The sequence below is a fragment of the Sturnira hondurensis genome, unplaced genomic scaffold (genome assembly GCF_014824575.4).
Source record: "Sturnira hondurensis isolate 20B ecotype Veracruz unplaced genomic scaffold, ASM1482457v3 Scaffold0000880, whole genome shotgun sequence".
Lineage (NCBI taxonomy): Eukaryota > Metazoa > Chordata > Mammalia > Chiroptera > Phyllostomidae > Sturnira > Sturnira hondurensis.
In genome coordinates this window covers 10,946,433-10,968,890 of record NW_028073511.1, presented here as the reverse complement: position 1 = coordinate 10,968,890, position 22,458 = coordinate 10,946,433, and the positions used below count along the sequence as shown (strand labels likewise).

The 22,458-nt window shown below is 40.4% G+C and overlaps 1 long non-coding RNA gene across 1 annotated transcript; it reads left to right on the top strand.

The window, feature by feature from the left end:
* Positions 1–6,149: 6,149 nt before the first annotated feature.
* On the top strand, positions 6,150–17,422 carry LOC118993680 (uncharacterized). The gene is made up of 3 exons (XR_005067919.1): positions 6,150–6,223; positions 7,692–7,696; positions 17,412–17,422. It is a non-coding gene; the product is annotated as an uncharacterized LOC118993680 (long non-coding RNA).
* The last annotated feature ends 5,036 nt before the right edge of the window (positions 17,423–22,458 follow it).

The window sequence follows — 22,458 nt, the reverse complement described above, 5'->3', positions numbered from 1 at the left end:
CCCCTATTGCATACTCCTTAGAACCTCCTTTCACATTGATCTCTCCCTCTTCCTATCCCCAAACTTAAACTTTTTAACTATCCTAAGGTAGATGAAAGGATAAAAATTAGACATTTAAATATGAATGATTTTTATTAACCCAACTAAGGGAATTTAAGACAATGAGAAAGAGCAAAGATTTAGTGAGGGATGAACTATTCTGAGAAAATGGTCTCTTCTCTTAGTGGCCTTGGTTCACGTAAGTCAATAGCCATATTGACCTACATATTTTCAGAAAATTCCCTAAAACACTTTTAGGGAAAGCAGATGAAAGTGGATGGTTTGTAGCTAAAGGCACTCTGGCCTCAAATGATAGTATGCTCAGCCTGAAGATCTACATGATAAAATCAACTTTACAAGGTATTATTTGTTTTTTAGGACACCCTGAAGTTTGGAGGGTAGGAAGACTAAGTGGCAAAATGGACACAATTTGTCAGAAAAGATTTTAATATTTCCAAGAGTTAAAGGATCCAGAGAAACTGGTTGCGCCAAAGTTCACATGGGCAGATGCCCTAAATTTTTCTGTAAGTGGTACTTGCCAAGACTTACATTACCCAAATACCCAGACATTGTGTTATGAAGTTTAGGAAATAAGAAAGTATGCCTGAAATGAAACCAGTTAAGCCTCAATATAGTAATATATTTATATTTATATATCTATTAATTTTAAAGTGAGAAGGGATGAGGTAGAGAGAGAAACATCAATTTGTTGTTTTACTTATCTACGTTACACATTCATTGGTTGCTTCTCGTATGCATCCTTACTGGAGAGCAAACTTGCAACCTTGGCGTATTAGAATGACACTCTAACCAACTAAGCCACCTGGCCAGGACCTACAGATGCATATGTTTCAATATACAGTTATATGTGTATATATAAGTATATGTAAATATATGCCTATGTGTGTATATGTGCATATATTTATATGTGAACATATAAGTATATGTGTATATGTGTGTGTAAATATATGACACATAGCTCTAGCTATATCTATATAGATAGATCTAATATACATAGATGTATTTGCAACACTGCTGACAAAAGAAGTCAGTAGCGACTTGTAAGCAGGATTTACAGCACTGAAGTAATTCTCCTTGAGCTAGGATTAAATCTTACTCACCACCATCATTAGCCTTTAAGTTTCAAATAAACTGTTATTCACTTTCCAGTTCTTCTGAAGACTTCTTTATACATCTTCGTACAGCTCTGACTCACCAGTCTCTCAAGCTGTTCAGAATAATTCAGTTATTGGAATGCACATGATAAGATTAGCTTCCTCCTTCATCCTTGCCCCAAGGGTATTTGCACTTTTACAGGTGAAAGCTGAGATTTTGTTTGTTTTATTTTGTTTTTCCAAGATGATGAACTGAGCACAAGTGAAACGTAGAAGTTAGTCTCTTCTCTTTTCAGGGTTGCAGTTAATAGTTAAATTTATAACAAAAGATAACAATTTTCTTTTAAAGAAAATAAGCTCCTAACAACAACAAAAAAAGATAGAGCAAGAGTGGGAGAGACAGATCTCCACAAATCCCTTGAAGAGGGATAGTATATAGAAGCATTTTGCAGAAAACTAGGAGGATCTAGTCATGGTCTAGTATGCATGCAGAAAGAGGCAGTAGAGGCCTGGTCCTTTCAGAGTTTCAGGACAAGTTATTGTGAAACTATCATTTTCAATTTCTTTAAATTATCAGTCAATTATAATAGAAAAATAAAGACATATTTTAAATAGTCTGTTTGAGGAAGTAAATTGAAGACACACTTCAACAACGTAAGAGTGACATCCAATATAGAAACGAAAGCCTTGAGGAGACTTCTGACCAAGATGGAGACGTAGGTAGATATACTTTGCCTCCTTGTACAACCAAAAAAAGGACAACAATAAATTAAAAAAACAGAAAACAACCAGAGCTACCATAAAATCAAACTGTATGGAAGTCTGACAACTAAGGAGTTAAAGAAGAAACACTCATCCAGACTACACCACATAAGTTGCCCTGCCCTAGTGAATACCTAAGGCTTCACCCCTTATAATGTAAGAGGTTCACCGAGACAAAAAATAAGGCCTAAGTGAAAGATCAGATCAAAACTCCAGAAAAACAACTCAGATGCAGAGCTCAAAATACTGGTAATCAGGGATGCTCACAGAAATGATTGTGCATGGTCACAAAATAGAGAAAAAAGTGAAGTCTATGCAAAGTGAAATAAAGAAGAATATACAAGGAACCAACAGCGAAGGGAAAGAAATTGGACATAAATCGATGATTCAGAGTAGAAGGAAAAATTAAACAATCAACCAGAACAGAATGAAGAAGCAAGAATTAAAAAAAAAATTAGGAGAGCTTTGGGAAACTTTAAGACAACTTTAAATATTCTAACATCTGAATAATAGGGATGCCAGAAGGAGAAGAAGAAGAGCAAGAAACTGAAAACTTATTTCAAAACATAATGAAGGAGAAATTTCCCAATCTGGCAAAGGAAATAGACTCCCAGGAAGACCAGGAAGCCCGGACAGTCCCAAAGAATTTGGGTCCCAGGAAGCACATATCAAGGTACATCTTAATTATGTAAGTCATGAAAGTCAAGAACCTACATCCAAGATGACTCTATGCAGCAAAGCTATCATTTAGAATGGAAGAGCAGATAAAGTGCTTCCCAGATAAGGTCAGGTTAAAGGAATTCATCATCACCATGCCCTTATTATATGAAATGTTAAAGGTACTTAACTAGAAAAAAGAAGATGATAAAAATGTGAACACTAAAATGACAGCAAACTTAAAACTATCAACAACTGAACCTGAGCAAAACAAAAGCAAAAGCAAACTAAGCAAACAATGAGAACAGGAACACAATCACAGAAATAGAGATCACATGGAGAGTTATCAGCAAGGAGGGGGAGAATGGGGAAAATGTACAGGGAATAAGAAACACAGATGGTAGGTACAAAATAGGGGGAGGTTAAGAATAGTGTAGGAAATGGAGAAGCCAAAGAAATTATACGTGTGACCCGTTGTCATGAACTAAAGGGGGGAGGATGGGAACGCTGTGGGTGGGGGGTAGGCAAAGGGTGGAGGGGAATACAAGGGAGAAAAAAATGATACAATTATAATAGCATAATCAATAAAATATACTTAAAAAAGAACTCTAAAAACAGTGAATAAACTTAGACCTTAAAAAAGGAACAAAAGCCTTAAGCTATAACAATCTCTAAGAATGACTCAAAAGTCCAATAAAAATGAATCAGACATTAACAGCAGTACAGACAACCCATAAAGCAATTGCTCCAAATGAGAACAGACATTCAGTGGGCTCTACGGCCAACTTTATAAGCAATGAAAAGATAGGGATCCTTTTCAATAGATGGAATGAGCAAAAAGTTGCAAGGTTATAATATAGGGTGCAGAAGGCTACATTTCTCCTTCTAGTAACTCCAGGGTGGGGGAGAGTTCAGAAAAGCTACAGTGTAAATATGAAACAGACTAAAATGTGACATGATTAGAGTATTTGAAAGAGTATAAATAAAAAGAATTCCTTTGATCTAACTCTAGGATCCTGACTAGTCAAAGGGCAAAGGGGGAAGGGGGGTATGGCATTAATGTATAGTGAACAGTGTTTACATAAGCATACTATTATAAGTGCTTTTTAAAGTTTTCTTTTAGAGCGAGGGGGAGGGAGCAAGAGATGGAGAGAAACGTCAGCCTGTTGCCTCTTGCACGTGCCCCAAATGGGACCAAACTCATAACCCAGGCATGTGCCCTGACTGGGACTCAAACCCATAACTTTTCAGTTTACAGGATAATACCCCACTGACTGAGCCACACTAGCCAGGGCTATAAATGTCCCCATAATGGACTTCAACTTTGGAATGAACCCATAGACAAAATAAGGGTTTCTAGAAAAAACTCCACTTTGTATAGAATGAGCCTTCCATGCAAATCTCATCTATTAAGCATCAGACTTTCCTTTAAATTAGTTGCCCTCTTTAGATCTTAAGTAGAAAGAAACAGGAAGCAAGTTTTTTATTATTAGTGCAGTAATTTGACATTAGGTATAAATGAGTACTTGTTTTTTCAGTGTCATTATTTGAAAGAATGGCAAGGTTACTTGTGAACAGGTACCTTAGTCGGTGAAAGACTAGTCACTCCTGTGAGACTCCCAAATTGTCCCATTATGCAGAAAGCCTATTTTCATTCTCTGTTTAGGGTAGCTTGATGTCACAGGTTAAGCCTTTCTGACTGTGCCACAGCAAATCCAACTTCTCAATCCTGCTGACAGAATTGCAGTCACGTTTCTGTGGTCCCAGCAGCTACCGGAACCACCCTCAGCCAGCCCTTCTGCACATCTGGAATGTACCGTGCTCTACCAGGAGTAGTGATGGGTGACACTTCTCCCTCTCCAGCTCTCCTGCTGGCTGTAAAGCCAACAGCAGTGGCATATTTCTGTCATACCAGTCTATTTGTTTAAAAAAGAAGACTCTAACTTCATCTCTGGAATTTTAAAATTAGTTTTTGACTTGTCCTGGCTGGCATAGCTCAGTGGATTGAGCGCGGGCCTGCGAACCACACGATTGAGGTTCGATTCCCAGTCAGGGCACATGCCTGGGTTGCAGGCCAGTTCCCAGCAGGAGACACATGAGAGGCAACCATACATTGATAATTCTCTTTATTTATCTTTAGAGGCGAAGGGAAGGAGAGAGGTCTCCTTCCCTTCGCCTCTAAAGATAAATAAACAAAATCTTTTAAAAAAATTAGTTTTTGACTTGACAAACAAAGCTCGGCAGAATTAAAGCAGAATTGGCCCTGGCTTAGGAGGCTCAGTTGGTTGGGCATTGTCCCGCAAAACAAAAGGCCACTGGTTTGATTCCTAGTCAGGGAAAGTGCTTGGGGTGCAGTTTCAGTCCCCCATTGGGGCATGAGAGAGAAGCAGCAGATTGAGGTTTCTCTCTTAAACCCATGTTTTTCTCCCTTTTTTTCTCCCTCCCTTCCCTTCTCTCTAAAAAAGAAATCGTTTTTTCGAAAGCACTAAAGCAGCAGCATTCATTATAATTGTTCAGTAGAGTATAAGTGGCATCATCCTGACTGATGTATATTTAAGCAGTAATTGACAGAGGCTTGAGAGGGCTGCGGGGGTCAGTAAGAAGCCAGGTGGATGATAGCAGAGCTGCTGATCCTCTCACCAACTAGTGGAGAGTGCAGAGATGTTGTGCTAACTCCCCGAACTGTAAATGAGGAGTTGTTTGCCAACACACTCTAGGAGGATGGCACCTGCAAATCTGAGAGCACTATGGGGGTCCGGAGGGAAGGGAGGTGAGGAGGAAGGGCAGCCTGACGTGGTGGAAGTAGCATGTGAGCTACTACTAGGAGTAGCTCAGTTGAATCTTGAGCCCACAATTTATTGGATGTGTGATTAGGGCAATAAGTTAAGCCTTCAGAGCTTCGCTTTCCTTTTCTATCAAATGAGCATAGGCTGTCTGCTCCTCGTGTTCAACAGCCATAGGAAGTCACATCTTCCTGCACAGTGCCAGCCACAACCCTGAGATGTGATGGTGAAGGTCCAAGTGAATGGATGTGGCTGTACAGGGTGCCTGGTCATCGGGGCTGCTTTTAAGTCTGGCAAAGTGAATATCATTGCTATCAACCCCTTCATTGATCTTAGCTACATGGTCTATACATTCTAGTATGATTCTATTCATGGCAAGTCCAAGGCATAATCATGGATGAGAAAGGGGACCTTGTCATCAGTGGAAAGTCCATCTCCATCTTCTAGGAGTGAGGTCCCACCAACATGAAATGGGATGATGCTGATGCTGAATATGGTTTGCAATCCACTGGTGTCTTCACTACTATGGAGAAGGCTAAGGCTCAGTTGAAGGGTGGAGCCAACAGGCTCATCTCTCCCCATCTCTGCAGATGCACCCATGTTTGTGATGGGTGTGAACCATGACAAGTATGGCAACGCCCTCAAGATTGTCAGTAATGCCTCCTTCACCACCAACTGCTTGGCCCCCAAGTCAAGGTCATCCATGACAACTCTGGCATCATGGAGGGATTCATGGCCACAGGACATACCATTACTGCCACCCAGAAGACTGTGGACGGCCCCACTGGCTGTGTTGGTGGGGGGTGCCCAGAACATCATCCCTGCTTCTACTGGTGCTGCCAAGGCTGTGGGCAAGGTCATCCCTAAGTTGAATCGGCGGCTCACTGGCATGGCCTTTTGTATCCCCACCCTCAATGTATTATTATTGGTCATAGATCTGACCTACTTCCTGGAGAAAGTTGCCAAATATGATGACATCAAGAATGTGGTGAAGCAGGCATCAGAGGACCCCTTAAGGGTATCCTGGGCTATAGTGAAGACCAGGTGGTCTTCTGCGACTTTAACAGTGACCCCACTCCCCCACATTCAACATAGGGGCTGGCATTGCCCTCAATGAGCACTTTATCTAGCTCATTTCCCAGTATGACAATGAATTTGGCTAGAGCAACAGGATGGTTAACCTTATGGTCCACCTGGCCTCCAAGGAGTAAGAAACCCTGGACCAACTTCCCCAGCAAGGGGAAGAGAGGCCCTCAGCTGCTACAGAGTCCCAACAGTGGGACCATCAATGCCCCAACAGACCGAGAGTCTCCCGACCTCAACAGTTCCCATCCCAGACCCCCTGAAGAAGGGGAGGGGCTTAGCAAGCCCTACCTTGTCATGCACCATCAATAAACTTCACTATACCTAGAAAAAAATGGGCATAATTATACCCACATTACATGAGATAATACAAAGGTCTTGGCATTTAGAGGCTTCTCACATATGTTAGCTGGTCTCCTTCACTGCAAATGTTTCATGTGTCACACTTTTCCCTCAAAAATCCATTCCATAGGAACAAGTTCTTCATAAACCTTCTTTCTAGTTCTACCCAGGAATAGCATATGGGGTACCAGGCCAGTTTCTTCCTCTTTTCTTTTATGAGTTACCTCACATTTCCACCCTAACCAAAAAGAAAAGAAAAGAAAAAAGAAAGAGAAAGGACTTCCCTTCCTTCTGAGGACCTTATAGGAATGCTTGGGATAAAATGGGCAGGTACATCATGGCGGACATTGTGTGATTGAGTAATGGTGAGACAGGTGAATTCATAATGAGTGAAAATGCAGTCAGGTCCCCTTGGCCTAGGTCAGCTTTGTGCCTCCACCATTTCATGAGCTCATTGCCACGCCCCTCTGCTTGGACTCCAGAGATGACAGCAGCAGGACTTGCATTTTTGTCAGTTTCTACCAAGTGCTATAGCCATGGGGCCTTTCAGACACTGACATCTCTGTGGACTTAGGAATTCCACCTTTCAGAATGCTTCTTACAAATGTCTCCCACCACGTGCATCCAGTTACAATTAAGTTCAAAGGAAAATAATTTTCCCCTGACCAGTCTCTTCCTCTGTGTGTGTACTTTTTAGTAAAAATTCTGAGTTTTTTTCCCTCTAGTGAAGGTTTCTTTAAAATCATCATTTTCTTTTTTTCCTCTTTCTTTAAATGTCATGGCCAAGAATTATTTCCTGGTGGTTTATCGTGCAGAACTCAGCTCACCGGTCCATGTAATGTCACTTCACTTTACTCTTTGTGCCAGTTAACAAGGTGCAGAGAGAACACACTACGGCAGTGACAGCCAGGCTGCGTGCTCCTTCATCACGGGACAGCATGTGGACATTGAACAAGCAGCAGCCCTTCTCCCATTAACAGTGGGTTTAAGTCCATAAAGAAAAACATAGGACCCAACCATAAATGTGAAGTCTGAAAATAAATGAACAATATTTGTTTGCAAAAATAATCCAAACCAATTTCAGGGTCCTACAACCCGGGCTACAAAATCAGGCTGCGCTAACACACCCAGTTCTCTTAATGTCCACAGACACAGGCAGTTCCTCCACCACCTTTCAAGATTTCCTCTCATCCCTAGTATTTCTGAAAGCTCCCAGGAGCGTAGCATAGAACTCAAGAGTTTGCACAGGCCAGCACTCGAATGTAGGCCCTTGTCCACACCAGCCCATCCTGAAGGGCCAGCCCTTTGCATGTGCTACCATAGCTGCCCCATTTCAGACCGCTAAAGCTCCTTGGGATGCTGCTGTCTCTACTGCTTCAACCAGTGTAGACTCTTGACAGAGCAAACAAGTACAGCCATGAAGGTCATATATGCATATTGTAGTCCATGTGAAACATGGTCCCTGAAACTGTGCAGTATACAACCTACACGACCATACATCATTGCCCTGGGGCTAACCTAAACCCTCACTCACCAATTCCAACTCTGCTACTACATTTACACACAGCTGGTAAAACCGAGGATGATGATTACTTTAGTTTGTATACATATTATTTTTAAAAAGGGACATAGGGGACAGTCGTGCTGTCAGAGGGACTGGGGCAGGACACATTCAGATAACAGTCATACACTGCACCCCAATTAGCTTCTCTTTCCTCACTCTCCTCCACACCCTGTTGCTCAGCCTAGTTCAGTATGTTGTGTTTGCCCTCCACTACACCCTTCCAATCCTTTCTAAGACCTCAATACATCTTTGGACTGCAGTCACTAATCCTGTCCCCAGTCTTTACTCAGTATGCTCCTCAGCTCCACAGGTCAGACTAAACAAACGAAGCCTAATTGAGGGTAAGGCTTCCGAGCCTATCAGAGAGCCTTTCTTTCCTTTCCGTTAGACCCACGTGGGACACCCTGTTACATGAATATAGAGACTCACCAGAGTTATATAAGTCTCCTTGTATGTCAGAGGTGGGACACCGGATCAAAACCAAGCCAATTACCTCACTCACAAAACAAGGGTTTGATCTGAAGTGGCATGAGGCAAGAACATAAGAAAATAGCGCATGTTCATCTCTCCTGCTTCAATTCCCAGACAAGACTACCAAGCTCTCCCTGCCAGGGCTGCCCTGCTTTCTGCCTTTTTCTAAGCTTAGTTCTCCAACCTTTTAGAATTTTTATGAACTACCAATGTTCTCTGAATAAATTCCTTTTCTGCTGAAATTAACTAGACTCCATTTCTGTCATTGACAACTGACAAATTCTAACTCATATATTATGTGTAAAGAGAACAGAATATTGCTGGAAAACTCTACAAAAAATTGAATTACTAAAAGCCGCATTTTGTTCCTTGTGTAATTAGAAGCAAAAATAGAAAATATCATGTTTCCTTAAATTAAGTGTAAACTTAATATTAATTTAATTTCCCTAAATTAAACTGTAAATTAACTCTTATAGCCAATATGATCCACATTAAAAATTCAAAAAAGAATTATTTTTGAGCCTTGACAAAACAGTGTGAGATTTTCAAAATGGCCTGGTGCTGGCATAAAAACAGACAGATAGACCAATGGAACAGAACAGAGAGCCCAGAAATAAACCCAAGTCTCTACAGTCAATTAATATTTGACAAAGGGAATAGCAACATAAAATGAAGTAAAAATAGCCTCTTCAACAAATGGTGGTAGGAGAGCTGGACAGCTACATGCAAAAAAATGAAGCTCAAGCACCAACTTACACCATACACATAAATAAATTCAAGGTGGATAAAAGATTTAAATATGTCGTGACACCTACAGTCCTTGAGGAGAACATAAGCAGGAAAATGTCAGATATTTCACGCAGCAACATTTTCATTGATATGTCCCCTAGAGGAAGGGACATAAAGAAAAGAATAAACAAATGGGATCTCATCAAAATAAAAAGCTTCTGCATGGCTAAAGGAAACAGTATTAAAACAAAAAGAGAACCAACTGTATGGAAAAACATATTTGCTAATGATACCTCAGGTAAAGGTTTAATCTCCAAAATATATAAAGAACTCACACCACTCCACTCTAAGAAGACAAGCAACCCAATTAAAACATGGGCAAAGGACTTGAATAAACACTTCTCCAAGGAGGACATACAGAGGGTCCAGAGACACATGAAAAGATGCTCTCAGTATTGCTAGTTATCAGAGAGATACAAATTAAAACCACAATGAGATACCACTTCACACTAGTCAGAATGGCCATCATAAACAAAGCAACAAACAAAAAGTGTTGGAGAGGTTGTGGAGAAAAGGGAACCTTAGTACACTGTTGGTGGGATTGCAGACTGGTACAATCACTATGGAAAACAGTATGGAATTTTCTCAGAAAACTAAAAATGGATGTGCCTTTTGACCCCGTAATTCTACTGCTAGGATTATATCCTAAGAACCCTGAAACACCAATCCAAAAGAACCTATGCACCCCAATGTTTATAGCCGCACAATTTACAATTGCCAAGAGTTGGAAGCAACCTAGGTGCCCATTGGTAAATGAATGGATAAAAAAACTACGGTACATTTACACAATGGAATTCTATGCAGCAGAAAGAAAGGAGCTCCTACCCTTTGCAGCAGCATGGATGGAACTGTAAAACATTATGCTGAGTGAAATAAGCCAGGTGTTGAAAGGCAAATACCATGTGATCTCACCTTTAACAGGAACCTAATCGACAAAACAAACAAACAAGCAAAACACAACTACAGACACTGAAATAGAGAACAGGCTGTCAGTGACCAGAGGGGAGAGAGAGGAAATGTCAGGGGAAAAGGGGAAGGGTTTACAGGAACAAGTATAAGGGACACATGGACAAAACCAAGGGGGATGGGTGGAAATGGGAGGGAGGTGGGGAGAGCTGAGGGGGAGGGCCAGAAAACTGTAAGATGGGGGGAAAAGGCAGAAAACTGTACTTGAACAACAATTAAAATAAAAAAATTACTATTTAAGCATGAATAGCACAAAAAATAAAATAAAAGTCTGAAAAAGAAAGCCAAAAAATAATAACAATGTAAGATTTTATCTTTAAAGATGAATATGTTAATAACAGCCAAGGAAAATCTGGGGGAAAAAGTACTTGTCTTGTCACAAGTTAAGTTAGTAGGAACTATTTAACCACTGTAAGAAACAGTGTGCTGGTTGTACAAGAGCAGAATAAAGATATCAGAATAAGTAGAAATTCAGAAATATATCCAAGAGGCTTTAAGGGTTTAGAACATTATACAATGCATATTTCAAAGTCAGGGATAAGCAAGAACTAGAAATTATAAGTAGTATTTGGAAAATTAATTAGCATTTAATACAAAGCTGTATTTCTACCTCACTGCATATTCCAAAATAAACTCTAAATGATTCAGATAAAAAGGATGAATATTTTATAATTAACCACAAAACTATTGAATGTAATTCAAATGCTTAAAGGTTACCACTTAAAGTTTAAAAAAATAAACCATAAAATGACTAGAGTAAAATATAAGGTAATAAAAATATTTTAAAAAATCAGAGTAGTGTTGTAAAAAAACATAAATATTTTTATAATCTTGGAGTGGGAAAGATTCATATAGAAAATACGGAGTCTGAAAGAAGTAATGCTTGCTTGAGTGTGGTTGATAGGGTAATAATATGAGCATAATAATTTATAGTTTTAATATGAACATTTCACCTCAAATGTCATATGGTGTGCTTGAATGTGATATTGTTATCTTACAGAATTACATGCTTATAATTTTGTAATAGAAAAGGAACATTATTTGTGCCAGGCTATGGATATCCCTGTAACCAAGGGAATGTGGAGGGACTCAGGGCCTTCTACTAAGTATTTAATAACTATACTATGGTATCCCACTCAATGCAATATCATGCTCTTCAAGATCTATGTGAGGATGTCCATGTTCAAGCTCTATTTTGAGCTTAGGGCTTTTCCCAGTCATTTATTCCCAGGTAGGAAGAGCTCTGAAAGGATCCAGGACTAAATAGAATCCTAAGGAGCATTTTCACATGGAGATAAGTGGATATAATAAATCGATCTGTGTAGGGGACTGGTTTGTTTTCGTCAGGCAAATGTGACTCAGCTCTGTATGGAACACCTACAGAAGCGAAGTGGTGGGCAGGAGCCAGACCTTCAAACCAAGTTTTCCCGTGGGAATCAGGTCTAGAAAATGCATACAGACTGTAATGGCTTCCTCTTGCTAAAACTCCATCACCCTGGTCTAAAACAACAAATATGTATTGTCTATCTTCAAGGTAATATCCAAAGCTTGTGTGAATTTTCCCAGGACAGAACTAATCGGCTCATCGCCATTCCCCTCTGCGTGTTATTTTTATTTCCTTGATTGTACCTAAAATGTAGACAGTAATATTCTATGTAATAGGTAATAAATCTTTCTCTGATGTAAGACCCCAGGAAAACAATAAAAGCCTGTCTAGGCAAGGGACGACACACTTCCCTCTTGAGGGAGTGGCCAAGGCGTCCATAGGCATCCATAGGCACTCTCCCCTTGAGAGAGTAGTCCTGCTGTTCCTTTTTTCTCTACAGGATTGTTGTGGCCTGCGCATTTATTCTCGCCATCAGCCACAACAGGCGTACTCTGCTGGATGGAGTCTGCCACAGATCTGGGCCAAGACAAGTTATCATTTCACTTTTTTTTCTCACGAACCTATAAAAAGCTGAGGTCAGTAGTGGGCCTAGCAGAAGAGGCCAATGAGCCAGGCACTCGAGTGACTGGGATGTAGAGGCTAGAGGGATAAAAGGCTTTCGTTCTCAAGCCCTCCTTACCTGAATATGAGAACAAACAGGGAATTGGGCCAAAGTCCTTACCACTAATAGAGAACATATTAACTAGAATGCCCTCTGTGTGGCATGAGCCTTTAAAGTACTCAAGCATAATGGCCAGCACAATGAGGGAATTCAGATTCCAAATTCTAGTTATGTTTCCTCTCCTAAAGGCCTGGGAAAATGGCAGCGGGATAAATTCCACCAAACTACTGGCAGTCTTGGGGCAAAGCTTCTTTGTAGATTTACCTAGGAAATTGATATCTATTGGGAATCTCACACATCTACACTACCCGCTCCTGAGGTTTGGTGAAACCGAATTCTGATCATTCCAATAAGAGGTGGCTTCTCTCCTCTTACCAACTTTCCCAGCCCTTCCTCCCCAGCCAACCTACTGATTTACTTATGAGTTCCTTAAGGGACATGACAGACTTATCTTGAACTGGAAGTGAAATTTGTTTAATTCTCCTAATGTAAATTCATTCATAGAAATAATCAGACTTTCTTCACCAATTACCAATTGAATAGAAAAAGCACCTCCCTCAAGTCTTTCCTCAAATGGCAATTTCTCTTTTTTAGAATTCACGAAAAAAGTGAATTCTATTCCCTTTCTTACTGTTCACATAATAAGGTGATGTATAAAATAATATAGTGTTAAACTTCCGGCCAAGATGGAGGCATAGGTGGAAACACTGTGCCTCCTCCCACAACCAAAATTAAGGACAACAAAGATTTACAAACAAAAACACAACCAGAACAGACAGAAAATTGAACTGTACAGAAGTCCAACAACTATTCAACCAGACTAGTAAGAGGGGTGGAGTAGGCCGTCAGTGGAGAGGGGTCGCAGCAGGAAAGGGTGGTGGCTGCCAGACCTGGGACCACAGGCAGCGCAGGGCTGACCAAGGTCATACATTCAAGTGCGGATAAACCAGGCAAAAAGGGGCAGCCAGACAGACCCCACAACCCAGGGCTCCAGCACCAGGAAATAAAACCTAAAAGCTCCAATTGAAAAGGTGCCGGGAGAGACTCCTAGCCTCACAGGAGAATTCACTGGAGAAAACCACAGGGTTCTAGAATGTACACAAGCCCACCCACCCAGGAAGCAGCACTAGAAGGGCCCAATTTGCTTGTGGGAAGTGGCAGAGGGGATTGAAATCTGAGAGAGAGCCATTGTTCCCTCTCTGACCCCACCCCCACATACAGCATCACAACTCAGCCATGTGGGTTGCCCCACCCTGGTGAACACCTAAGGCTCCACCACTTAGATGTAACAGGCATGAACTGACCAAAAAATTATGGCTCAAATAGAAGAACAAATCAAAGCCCCAGAACCAATACTTTTAAGCAACCAAGAGATAACCAACCTATCAGATGCACAGTTCAAAGCACTGGTGATCAGGATGCTCACAGAACTGGTTGATTTTGGTCACAAATTAGATGAAAAAATGAAGGCTACACTTAGTGAAATGAAGGAAGATGAACAGGGAACCAATAGTGATGGGAAGGAAACTGGGAATAAAATCAATTGAGTAGACCAGAAGAAAGAAAAAAATGACCAAACAGAAAAATATGAAGAACAAGAATTTAAAAAAATGAGGAGAGGCTTAGGAACCTCCAGGACATTTTTAAATGTTCCAACATCCAAATTATAGAGGTACCAGAAGGGGAAGAGGAACAGCAACAAGTGGAAAACTTATCTGAACAAATAATAAAGGAGAACTTCCCCAGTCTGGCAAAGGAAATAGACTTCCAGGAAGTCCAGGAAGCTCAGAGAGTGCCAAAGAGGACTGACCCAAAGAGGAACACACCAAGGCACATCATAATTACATTAGCCAAGATTAAAATGAAGGAGAGAGTTCTAGAAGCAGCAAGATATAAGGAGACAGTCACCTACAAAGGAGTTCCCATCAGACTGCCAGCTGTTTTCTCAAAAGAGACCTTAGAGGCAAGAAGGGGCTGGAAAGAAGTATTCCAAGTCATGAAATCCAAGGACCTCCATCCAAGATTGCTCTATCCAGCAAACCTATCATTTAGAATGGAAGGGCAGATAAAGCACTTCTCAGATAAGGTCAAATTCAAGGAGTTCATCATCACCAAGCCCTGATTATACGAAATGTTAAAGGGACTTATCTAAGAAAAAGAAGATAAAAAATATGAACAGTGAAAGGACAGCAAACTCACAGTTATTAACAACCACACCTAAAACAAAAGCAAACTAAGAGGACAGCTAGATCAGGAATGGAACCATAGAAATGGAGATCACATGGAGGGTTATCAACAGGGGAGTGGGAGGAGGAGGGAGGGGAAAAAGGTACAGAGAATAAGTAGCATAGATGGTTGGGAGAAAATGGACAGGGGGAGGGCAAGAGTAGTGTGGGAAATGTAGAAGCTAAAGAACTTATGACAAATGGACATGAACTACAGGGGTGGGGGAGAATGTGGGTGGGAGGGGCTGTGCAGGGTGGAGGGGAATGAAGGGTGGGGAAATGGGACAACTGTAATGGCATAATCAATAAAACACACTATAAAAATAAAAAAATTAAATCTTTAAAATAATATAGTGTTTAATATGGTTGTATATCATATTTGCCATTCCCTCACATACACACAAGCATGATGAGAATGGGGGTTTGTCTGCTTTATTCACTGTTTCCTTAAAATCCAAATTAGCATCCATCACATAATAGGTGATCAACATCATTGTTTGAATACCTGGTCACCTTGAAAAATGGCTCAAGAGAGGATCAAAAAACAATCCCAGGCCCTTACTAGCCAGTGTTGTTATCTGAAGAAATAATCATCTGGCAGCTATTACAGGATCCTTCCTTTATCCCAAATTCACATTGCCTCCTGCTTACATGGCTGATTCTGTGGGACAGAAAAATGGTAGGTGGGCCATGGACCTCCCTATCATTGCCAGAATTTATAAATGGTAAGAGGATACTTTTCAGTACTATGCTCACTACCAAATGCTGGGAGGTACACACAAATAAGTTCACAAACACAGGAGGAACACAAACGCCTCCCCAGAGTTAAGAGCCAGTGGTGATGGTCCTTCCATCCTCTGGGCAAACAAGAAGGGGTTCATGTGTATTAGTTGGTGTGGTATCTACCTACCTTTGAAAACAGAAAGATCATTGGCTGGTCAACTCTGCAAAGATGTATATAAAGGACCTTTAGGTATACCTTTTATTTAGGGTAACACTTTGAAGTTCTTTTAAAACTTTCTACATTCATTCTCAGACCTTTGCACACAGTTTAAGAAACTAAACCCCATCAATCTAGTGTCCAATGCAAATTTTAGCAACATACTGAAATGCAAGTAGCTTTCTGGAAAATGTATGAGTTTATAAAACAAAGAATGTCTCCAAAGTTTGAAAGTAAAATAAAGCTCCCGATTTGTCCATCAATTTCCAATTTCAGTGTAGTATGTTATCAAAAAATTATAAGAACTTCAGAAATAATCAGAAGGCAAAAAAGGCCCACCCATGTAGAAAACTCATTTTAAAGAGCAAGGAGAGGAATCTGAACCACTGTGATGCTGCTTTCCTATAGCACAAATATTTGATCACGGCTGTTAATTAAAAGCTCACTTTTCTAGATTTTACCAGGAAAGTCCTAGGACACTGCAAATTCCACCTCCCCCTCAACTCTCTCTCTCCCCCCTCATTGGTTACCACCTAAGTGAGACAAGAATCTTGGTAAATTACTCACTGTTTTTATTTTACCCCTGCTGGGCTCCTTCTGAGCCTTCCCGGGTTTGTTATACTCTGAAATATGGAGCATTAATGACCTTTTAGAAAGTGCCAACACATGTTGGGTGGAGGCTACTGGCTCTGCTCCCCATAAAAAAGGGTGTTAATAGGCTCCAAAGGGGGCCCTCAGTAAGGAAAATAGTACTTCAAGCCTTTATTAACTGACTGCTATCATGTAGGGGGATCCAAAGTGGTGAGCCCTCAATTTGGAAAAAGACAACATTCAAGAACAAGGGAAAGAAGGCACTAATGGGGTCCTTTTACAATTTGAATTAGATGTGTGACCTTGTAAAACCTGATTAACTATTGTGTTTTCCTCTCCCCCTGTTGACAATTGGTTTGTTAAGTGGCTTCTCTTAATAGCAAAAAATGAGTGTCACAGAGAGGGTGCTGCTGGAAGCCAGCCTTTGCAATTTCCATTATGTGGCAGATTCTTCCCAGCTGATTTTAGTTCATAGATAAAATTATTTGAAAATAGAAACGAAAAACAGAAGGCATTTTTGGTTCTTAAAATACCCCATCTCTGCCATTCCTATGGCTATTATACAAAAATGTTTAGAGCTTTTTGATGACAAGGTTAGTAAGATATTGGATTATTTTTCCTACCTCTCAGAATAGTATCGCCCATAATGCCTGGCTTGATTAACAATTAACTCCAAATGGCTAAGCCACCACATTAGTATAGCAACAATACAGCCGAGCTGGCCCTGTCTCCCCGCACATAACTGTTTAGAAAATGGCATATCAGATATTCAGTAGATCCAGCCAGGCCTTTTCAACATGTCCCTTTACCCAGGAATAATTTGGGAAAAAAATACACTCATACCCCTTCCACTTACTCTCATCTCCCATTCCCCCCAACTTCACTTATTGATACACTTAATATTGAACTAGGCTTTTTCACTCACATTCTGAATGTTTGCTTGGAAGTTGTTTCAGCACTTGATTCCAGTTGGGACCAGAACCTGAAACACTAAAATACCCTGGGAAATGCTATGCTCTTGCTCTATCTGGTTGAGACTGGAAGCTGTAATGTTAGATATTTGGCCAGAGAGTCTGTTCTCATGACATTTGTAACCCAACTCCATAATGCCAAAGTCCAGAAGAGTTCTGGACCCAATTATATAAAGGGAACTTGGTACTCCCTAATTGTCCCATGAGTGAATTACGGCAAGTCTCAGTTGCAGGGGCATGTGTCCCCCGTCCGGAGGGCATAACTTTGCACACAGGTGAAGTGAGGATAAAATGGACATTAAGGCAGCCTTGAAGGGAAAAGGGAGTTTAAAAGGGGCCTCATGAAGTTTAATAAGGAAGGGGAAGGCATGTTACTAACTGACTTTGTGATGACAACAGGAGATGGGGGCATTCTATCTTCATTTCACTACTAGGGTAGGGAAGGAGTGAGAAAAAAGAGGTGGAGTAGGCTGGGTGACTTAAAGCAGGTTACTTAGTCTCTCTGAACGTTAGTTTCCTAAAAGGGAACATGAACTTTTATGTGAGGCTGAAATGAAATCATTATTTGAAATCATGTTTCAAATCATTTTACTGTTGTAGGCAGAAGAATGGTTCCCTTAAAAGATATCCATGGCCTGACCTGTGAAATGTGAATATCACCTTCTTTATAGGACAAAAATAATAATAATAACTTGCAGGGGTGATTAAAATCTTTCAGTTGAGGAAATTCTCCTGAATTATCAAATGGGCCTAAATGCAGTCACAAGCATCCTCATAAGAAAGACATAGGGAGAATTGACACAGACCAAAGAGAATAAGGTGTGGAAACAGAAGCAGATATTAGAGTGATGTGCCCACGAGTCGAGGAATGCAGGCAGCCTCCAAAAGCTGCAAGAGGCAGAAACAGACTTTCCCCCCAGAGCTTCTGGAGGGAGTATAATCCTTCTGGCACCCAAAAACATAGGAATCAGGGAGGCACACTGATGACCTGGGGTGAGTTCTAAAAATTTTACTTTATTTTGGCCCAGTGAAATTGATTTCAGACTTCCGGCTTCCAAAACTGTGAGTTAACAAACTTCTGAAGGTTTATGCCACTAAGTTTGTGGTAATTTGTTACGGCAATCCCAGGAAACTAATACAATTTATGCTGGAATATTTTCAGTGTTCTCACCAAGACAGAAAGGAAAGTGAGTGGATATGTGAAGTTTTTAGCTTAACCAGATCTAAGGTTTGGAAGAATAGAGGTTATCTACAAAGAGTAATTTGGTGAATTCCTGTATAAGGGGCCGCTGTCCACAGTTACCAAACGACAAGTTCTGATATATTTGGCTATTTTTATTCCATGCAAATTTCAAGTTTCAAAAGTTACCTGGTAATGTGCAAATGATTCAGAGAAGAGTCCTAAGATATTCCTGACACTACCTTAGTTTTATGTATTAAAATATTCATCCATTAAACATCCACTATTCTTACTAAATAGTGCAGATGAAAAGCAAAACACAACCAAATATTTGAATCAAGGAATACATATGTTAGAAAACACCGCTTGAACACTACATAGCACATTGATGCTTAGCTAGTATGGCAGAGACTAGAAGTCAAACAAAGTACATGATCTATGGCTTGTCCTCCCAAAGGGCATGTGGTAGAATGGTGTCCTGAAGTGTGCATAGGACTTTGAGGTCAGAAATCTCGGATTCTGGTTCCAGTTCCACAAGTTAACAGTGTTGTGACCTTAAATAAGCCAATTAACTTGTCTGAGCCTCAGTGGCCTTGTCTGAAGTATGAATATAATGCTATCTATACTACTCAGCACGCCTAAAGAAGGGCTGCAATAAGGAGAGTGATGCTACGGCAAAGAGTAAAACACTGCCTAAATAGCTACTGAGAGCACGGGTCTACAACTGCTCAGGGCTGAGGAGCTGGGTTTTCCCTTAGGTACCTTTTGTTCGATCTACATAGCGTTTTAATATTTTTCATTTGTTACCAACATTTGAAACCAAGAGATTTCACTTAAAGGTAGATTCTATGCACTGTTTTGAGAGAACTATGGGTTGCACAACATTGAGTCCTTATCGCTGCCTTGCAACAGTCAGCCTCTACTAAGCATTTATTTATCCACTCGTTCCACCAACATTTACCCACGAAGGACTATGTGGCTGGCACTGGTCCAGGTGCTGTGTGGACACTAGTGAAAAAACAGAGGAGGCTATTGCGGTCACAGAGCTTGCTTTCTGAGGGTGGGAGACCCGCCCGTTGCACACATTTGCTCTCTTTGCCCGGCTGCCACGGGCTCAGGGTTTTGTGGCCACAGATTCTTTTCAGACAAATGCTTTCTGGACTGGGAAGAGGTAGAGATGTCACAGAATTTTGTGCCTGGTTTAGAGTCTCAATACCTGATGGAATGGGGTAGGTGGGAAAAATGAAAAGAAAAAAGAAAAAGGAATTTCAGTTAGTACCAAAATGATGTGGTTCCAACCAAATTACCCTCAGATTTAGACAAGACAGGTAACTTCTCTACCTGTTCATCCATTCATTCAATGAACATTGAATGCTAAATGCTAAATCTGTGTCATGCACTGTGCCAAGATGTAAGATATAACAATGATAGATGGTATAGATAGATTGATGGATGATTGATAGATAGATAGATACATAGGTAGATTGATAGATAGACAGATAGATAGATAGATGTCTCAGGTTAGTGACAATTTAGCCACCCTCCAAGCTTAAGGAATGTCACAATCAGACTTGTATCATTTCAATGCAAAGAGACATGCCTCCTAGTCACTGGCATACCACCAGGCATAAAGATCTAAGTCCTTCTATCTGTTAATGAAAATATCTCATTTTCTTTTGTTCCTTTGTGTTTGAGGTGCTTTATATGTATTAAATCATTTTATTCTCATAAAAACCCAATGGAGTAAGCACTATTTTATTCTCATTTTATGGATATCACCTAAAGATAGACTATTCAATCCTGGGCCTGCTTTTATTTTTTTAAGATCTGATGTTTGTTCTCCATGATCCAGTTACGTGCCCTGAGTACAATAGTTCTGTTAGTTTAAATTTCATATCTTTTACAAGCAGAAGTTGTGAAAGCCATTTTAATTTATTCTCCATCTACCATTCTCTGCCTTGAGTGGTTTATTATCAGAAACTTTAAATCTTATTCAGTGAAACAATAACATTATAAAAATAACAACTGTTTATTGTAGGTGTATTATGTTAGGAACTTGATGGATTTTGTCTCATTGCCACCTCCCTAACTAGACAAATGAGGAAACCAAGGTTCAAAGAGATGAGTAATATTCTCTACTCATAGAGCGGATAAGGCTCAGAGCTCAAATATAAACAAAAAATTCGGTCCTTGCCCTGGCTGGCATAGCTCAGTGGATTGAGTATGGGCCTGTGAATTAAGGGATTGTGGTTGGGTTCCCAGTCAGGGCACATGCCTGGGTTGCAAGCCAGTTCCCAGCAGGGGACACACGAGAGGCAGCCATACATTGATGTTTCTCTCCCTCTCTCCTTCCTTTCCCCTCTAAAGATAAATGAATAAAATCATTAAAAAATTCAGCCCAGTGCTCTTTATATGTCCCACATGACACATGCTAAAGAGACTGTAAAGAAAAAAATCAGAGATCTCCAAACTTTAGTGAACCTGAAGATTTCCAGGCAGAGGACAGGGCCTGGTCAGAAGTAAGGTACAAGGTTTGGGGGTGGGGGGACCTGGAAGAGTAAATGAGTTTTCTGAGAGGCCCACACCACTGGGTAAAAATTACAGCAATCCCAGATAGGGGCACAGCAAATCTACTAGCTAGTGATCTTGGCTTGGCATCAAGATCTGCCAGTAGATACTGGTGAACTCTTGATCTGAAGATAATTTGTAAATGTCTTTGATTTTCAGGTTGATTTATCTCATTTGGTCATTTTTTATCCAATTTAATCATATTCAGTTCAAAATTATATAGAGAAATCTAAAAATACCTTGGGGACACAGGTTATTTTGGATGAAAAATTAAATTTAGCCACCAATAAACTCAATTCAATAAAAAATGGAAACATGAAACCAGACTCCCTGGTTATTGGAGCATCTGATGCATTAATACAAGCTATCTAGTATGTTTCAGATGCGAACCCATGTCTTAAGAAAACACAGAATCAAACAGTAAATGACAGATGGTCACCGGTAATCTTTGAATCTGATTCTTAAAAGTATGGCTCTATTTGGAAGATCAAATAATGCATATCAGATTTAAAAAACAAAGTGGTTGATTCATAGGTGTCCTTCACTTAGACAGGACCAGTGATTTCAATGTATGCCTCTTCTACCACAACCCCTAAAATAGAAAGAACACAGAGAAATTAAAAGAAAGATGATAAGAAATCTGAAGAGAGAGACTGAGAAAGAAAATGGTGCATGGGGATATTTTTGCTTCCAGCTATGGGCAAGTGCCACAGTTTCTCCTAATAACCTTGACCTGCTTTTCCTGGCTCAGTAGTAGCAGCAGTGTCACATCGGCTTAGCATCTGCTTATCAATCTAACTGTGCAAACCTGACTCTCGTTCCCCGTGTCCTTAGCACTCGGGCATCACAGTAACCGGGTATCATAATGAGCAGCCTGCAGAACCCAGGAAATGATCAGTTCTTAGAGGGAGGACGGTAGGGCAAAGGTTGAAGAGATGGCCAGAACATGGTTTCTTTATTGTTCAATGATCACAAGTAGAAAATGATTTGTTGAGCAGCACATGGGGCAGGTTGTTCTAAAGCTTCAGAATTAATGGGTTGTTGAATCTTAAAAAGAAAAATGTTATACCACCACATACTTCAATGAATATTGAATGGTCTGTCAGTCTTCTGGAGGCAATGCACTGATGCTATGGCAGAACAGTCGCATCTTCTAAACCAAAAATGGGTACACAAAGAAGAGTATTAGACTAGCATGCAAAGCTGTGGTGGTTGAGTGTGTGCCCATCTTATCAGGCTTTTGGGGTTCAAGTTTTGGCTGAACCACTGGCCAGCCATAAGGTGTGGGGCAAGCTATTGAACTTAATAGTACCCTTGGGTTTGGTGATTAGATGAGATGCTGAATACAAATGAACAGAGCCTGA